The following is a 6036-nucleotide window of genomic DNA, read 5'->3' as shown; positions in this document are numbered from 1 at the left end:
TGAGTTCTTATAGGTTTTGGGATAGGCGGTGGAGTTAAGAGCAAAGTTTCAGGGACAGGGGGTGGATATCACAAAGTACATTCTCAAGGGTGGGGAGAATTACAAAGAACCTTCTTAAGCATGGGGGAGATTATAAAGAACTTAAGGGTAGGGGAGATTGCAAAGTACATTGATCAGTTAGGGTGGGGCAGAAACAAATCACAATGGTGGAATGTCATCAGTTAAGGTTATTTTCACTTCTTTTGTGAATCTTCAGTTGCTTCAGGCCATCTGGACGTATCCGTGCAGGTCACTGGGCATATGATGGCTTAGCTTGGACTCAGAGGCCTGGCATTCCTGTCTTCTTATATTAATAAGAAAAATGAAACAAAACAGTGGTAAAGGGTTGGGGTGGTGAAAATTTTGGGGGGTGGTATGGAGAGATAATGGGTGATATTTCTCAGGGCTGCTTCAAGTGGGATTAGGGTCGATGTGGGAACCTAGAGTGGGAGAGATTAAGCTGAAGGAAGATTTTGGGGTAAGGGGTGATATCATGGGGTTGTTAGAAGGAGCATTTGTCGTACAGAATTTTTGGTGATGGCCTGGATGTGGTTTTGTATTGTGTCCGGAATTGGTGGTTCTTGGTCTCTCACTGACTTCAAGAATGAAGCCGCAGACCCCTCCTGGTGAGTGTTACAGTTCTTAAAGATGGTGTGTCTGGAGTTTGTTCCTTCTGATGTTCGGACATGTTTGGAGTTTCTTCCTTCTGGTGGGTTTCTGGTCTTGCTGGCTTCAGGAGTGAAACTGCAGACCTTCGTGGTAAGCGTTACAGCTCTTCAGGCGGCGCATCTGGTGGTGTTTGTTCCTCTTGTCGGGAGTTGTTCATTCCTTCTGGTGGGTTCGTGGTCTGGCTGGCCTCAGGAGTGAAGCTGCAGACCTTTGCAGCGAGTGTGACAGCTTATAAAGGCGGCGTGGACCCAAAGAATGAGCAGCAGCCAGATTTATTGCAAAGAGCAAAAAAAGAACAAAGCTTCCACAGTGTGGAAGAGGACAGCTGGCTGGCTCAAGGAGCCTGCTTTTATTCCCTTATCTGACCCCACCCACATCCTACTGATTTGTCCATTTTACAGAGGGCTGATTGGTCTATTTTACAGAGAGCTGATTGGTCCATTTTACAGAGAGCTGATTGGTCCGTTTGGACAGAGTGCTGACTGATGTGTTTACAATCCTTTAGCTAGACACAGAGTGCTAGACAGAAAAGTTCTCCAAGTCCCCACTAGGTTAGCTAGATACAGAGTACCCATTAGTGTATTTACAAACCTTGAGCTAGACACAGAGTACTGATTGGTGTATTTACAAACCCTAAGTTAGATACAGAGTGCTGATTGCTGCGTTTACCATCACTTAGCTAGACATAAAGGTTCTCCAAGTCCCCACTGGACTCAGGAGCCCAGCTGGCATCACCTAGTGGATCCCAGGCCAGGTCCGCCGGTGGAGCTGCCCACCAGTCCCTTGCCGTGCCTGCACTCCTCAGCCTTTGGGCGGTGGATGGGACTGGGCGCCATGGAGCAGGGGCATGCCAATCGGGGAGGCTCTGGCTGCCCGGGAGCCCACAGCAGAGGTGGGAAGGCTCGGGCATGGTGGGCTGCAGGTCCTGAACCCTGCCCTGCAGAGAGGCAGCTGAGGCCCGGTGAGAATTCGAGCACAGTGCCAGCAGGCTGGCACTGCTGGGGGACCTAGTACACTCTCTGCAGCTGCTGGCCCAGGTGCTAAGCCCCTCACTGCCCGGGGCCAGTGGCACCAGCCAGCGCTCCAAGTGCAGGGCCCACGGAGCCCACACCCACCCGGAACTTGTGCTGGCCCGTGAGCACTGTGCACAGCCCCAGTTCCAGAGGGAGCTGGCTCTGGCCTCGACCAGCCCAGAGAGGGGCTCCCAGAGTGCTGTGGCAGGCTGAAGGACTCCCCAAACACTGGCAGAGTGGACGCTGAGGCCAAGGAGGCACTGAAAGCGAGGGCTGCTAGCATGTTGTCACCTCTCAGTATGAATTGAGAAACTAAACGAAAGACACAAGATCCGAATAAGAGAAGGAAAAAAAAAATAGGTATTAAAGGACTAAGAATTGGGAGTACCCAGGACATCCAATTAGAGAGTGTCCAAGGGGGTTCAACATTATTGTTTGCTTGGTTGGAGCTTTTTTTGGGCTCTATCCTTGAGTTTTTTTATGTTGTCTTATAACAGGTCAGACTGATTTAGGTAAAAACAACACTCTGTATTTAAAAACATACAGAGTCCTCTTTTTTTAGCAGTAAGTTGAGGCCTTGATGATTTTGGAGGAAAGAGAAATGGAAAGCTAGCAATTGTTTGTTAGAGAAGGATTAGAAACGGCTAGGAGAGAGTGACTGAGACTGATAGTGTGGTGGAGATGGCTGGGGAGAGGTAGAGGGTGGCATAAGAACGGGAACGAGAATAAGAGTAAGTATAAAAGTAAAGAATAGAACTTCATCAGGGTGAAAGTATTGGAGGGTACCTTGCACTGAAGATCTTCTACCCACTTTAAGAGAGACTTAACGGTGGTGATTTAAGGTAAAAACAGGAGCCACTAAATACCAAGAGCCTGAGGAACTGCTTGGGTGATTTGACTAATAAAAGCTGGTCCGTTATTGGACTGTATAGAGGTGGGAAGGCTAAACCAAGGAATTATGTCTGACAAAAAGGGAAGAAATGACTGTGGTGGCCTTTTCAGACCACCCTTCTCAGATGGCCTCTACCCATCCAGTGAAAGTGTCTACCCAGACCAAAAGGTATTTTAGTTTCCTGACTCGAGGCATGTGAGTAAAGTCAATTTGCCAGTCCTGGGCAGGGGCAAATCCCTGAGCTTGATGTGTAAGGAAGGGAGGGGGCCTGAATAATCCCTAAGGAGTAGTAGAATAGCAGATGGAACACTGAGAAGTGATTTCCTTGAGGATAGATTTCCACGATGGAAAAGAAATGAGAGGCTCTAAGATGCCGGCTAACGGCTTGTAACCTACATGGAAGAGGTTATGAAATGACGATAGAATAGAATGGGCCTGTGAGGCTGGAAGGAGATATTTTCCTTGGTCCAAGAACCATTTGCCTTGTGTGGGAAGAGATTGATAGGCGGACGTTTCAGTGGGGGAGTAGGTGGGAGTCACCAGATGAGAAGGAGAAAAACTTCCGTGAGGGATAGAAGTTGGAATGCTAGCTGCTTTTTTAGCTACCTTATCAGCATAAGTGTTGCCCTGAGCTATGGGATCTGATGCCTTCCCTGAGTGATGGGATCTGATGCCTTTTGATGGCCCTTGCATTGTGTTACTCCAGCTTCCTTTGGAAGTAAAGTGGCCTGGAGAAGAGTTTTGATTAAAGAGGAATTAATGACAGAGGACCCTTGCATAGTGAGGAAACTTTTCAGCCCATAAAACAGCATGGTGGTGCAGGATATGGGGTCAGTATAAATATTGACACGTAGTCCTTTTACAAGAATGGGGGCCCAAATTAAGCCAATGAGTTTGGCTTGCTGAGAGGTAGTGGAGGGCGGCAGAGCAGTAACTTCAATGATTGATGTGGAAAATACTATAGCATAGCCTGCCTTTGCTGGTGTGTGGCGATTAAGCCTGGTGGAACTGCCATCAATAAACCAAGTGTGATCAGGTTGAGGAACAGGAAAGTAGGAAATATGGGGAAATGGGGTGAATGTCAGGTGTATCATAGAGATATAGTCATGGGGGTCAGGTGTGGTATCAGGAACAGTGTGGGAGGCTGGATTGAAGTCCAGGCCAGGAACAATGGTAATTGTGGGAGACTCCACAAAGAGAATAACTGAAGGAACCAGGGAGCAGAAAGTATATGTGTCAGGTATGAGGAAGAAAATAGATTTTGGAAGTTATGAGAGCTGTAGAGAGTGAGTTGAGCATGTTTGTGATTTTGAGGGCCTCTAAAAGTATTAAGGCAGCAGCAGCCACCACACGCAGACATGAGGGCTAGGCTAAAACAGTAAGGTCAAGTTGTTTGGACAGAAAGGCTACAAGGCGTGGTCCTGGCTCTTGTATAAGAACTCCGACTGCACAGCCCTGCACTTTGGCTGTGTGTAATGAAAACTGCTGGGATGAGTTAGGGAGAGCTAATGTAGGGGCAGCTTCTAGGGCTGTTTTTAAGGGACAGAAAGGAGTGGTGAAAGGATTTAGGATCTGTGGGGTCAGCTAGGTTTACTTTTGTGAGTTTATATAATGGTTTAGTTAGGATGGTAAAACTAGGTATCCAAAGGCGGAAGTACCTAGCCATGCCTAGGAAGGAAAGGAGTTGTTGTTTTGTAGAAGGGATTGGGGTTTGGGAGATTAGCCAGACACAATCAGGAGGGAGAGCATGTGAGTTTTCATGAGAATTATGCTGAGATAGGTAACAGATGAGGAAGAAATTTGAGCTTGACTGAAGTAATGGGGGCTGTCCGTGAGGCCTTGTGGCAGTACAGCCTGCGTAATTTGCTGAGCCTGGTGGGTATCAGGGTCAGTCCAAGTGAAAGCAAAGAGAGGCTGGGATGAAGGATGTAAAGGAATAGTAAAGAAAGTGTTTGGGTGAGGGAGAAGTGACAAAATGGAGGAAGGTGAACAAGGTGGCACAGTCCCGATTGCTTCTGGGTTCTTCATCACCAACTTTCCCGTGCCCGGGAAAGTGCAGGACAACTGAGCATGTGCCAGGTGATGTCAATCCGAAGAGATCGAAACTTACCCGGCCACGCCTACAGAGACGCCCCTATCACACCCTTATCCCGCCCACTGCCCTCCCCCTTCCAGTACCAATGCATAAAAGTCTGCCACTGGCAGGAGCTGGCGTGACTTCCTCAGCCCCCGCATTCGTGGACCAGAGAACCTCACCCGAGAGCGCCGGCGCGACTTCCCTGGCCCTTTCTCGCGGACCAGTGAACCTCGCCCGAGAGTGCGTGTGTATTTGCAAATAAAAGGGCTGCCACTTTCTTCGCTCGTTTTGGCCATTATTGATATTTAGTCTTTGCGTCTATTAATAGTAGTAATAGAGAAACAAAACAGTTGGTGCCGAAACCAGACCTGGGAGGAGACCCTTCCTCAACATCCCCTAGGGGTCTGAGGAACCTCCTCCCCAGCGAACCGGCTCCCAACCCAACCAGCCACCAACACCGAACAAGTGTTCCAGCTTTCCACTGGTGCCACTCTGAGAATTTCTTCTTTGGTGAGTACTCCCCTTTGTTAACCATCTCTGTCCGTTTCTGTGTCCTTGGCCTAGAGTTGTATGTACGCCCAAGGACGTAGCCACCCTGTGGCGCAGTGAGGTCTTCAACCTGGAGACGTCCACCTTGAAGTTCCTCAATTCTCCGTTACTGGCTCCAGGAGCCCCCGGTCTCTAGCAGCGGCAAAGGACGCTTTGCCACTGCGTGAGGTCGGTTTCCATTTCTGGTGGTTAAACAATGGGAACCTCACAATCGAAAATCCCTAGGAACACCCTCTTAGGGTGTCTCCTCCAAAACTTGGAAGCCTTCGGCTAATTTTCCTCTCCACTGTGGCATGGCCACAGTATAAATTAGACAACCAATCTCAATGGCCACCAGACGGCACACTTGACTATAACATTCTATTAGATCTCTCTAATTTCTGCCAAAGGCTTGGAAAGTGGTCAGAGATTTTCTATGTCCAAGGCTTTTAGGACTTGCGCTCTCACCCAGACCTGTGCACCCAGTGTTCAATGGCCCAGGTCTTGTTAGCTAAAACCCAGCCCTCAGCCCCCACACCACAAGCGGAGGAAGATTCTACTTCCATCTCAGATGGGTCTGATGGCGGGGCACCTCCCTCTGGACCTACCAACCCCCCTCCCTATGCTCCTCCTACTGCCCCTCCCTCAGCCACTCCTCTTACCTCCCATTTCCGCCCACACTCGCTCCAAGACCACGAGAGCGGCCCCCACTAGTCAGCCCTCTACCAGTCAGCCTGCCCCAACCCCCTCTACCAGTCAGCCTGCCTCACCCCCCTCTACCGGTCAACCAGTCTCAACCTACCTGACTGGTCAGTCTG

Source organism: Macaca nemestrina, chromosome 17, assembly GCF_043159975.1.
Source record: "Macaca nemestrina isolate mMacNem1 chromosome 17, mMacNem.hap1, whole genome shotgun sequence".
NCBI classification, from domain to species: Eukaryota; Metazoa; Chordata; class Mammalia; order Primates; family Cercopithecidae; genus Macaca; species Macaca nemestrina.
The sequence above is the reverse complement of the archived record's forward strand: the minus strand, read 5'-3'. Positions refer to the sequence as shown.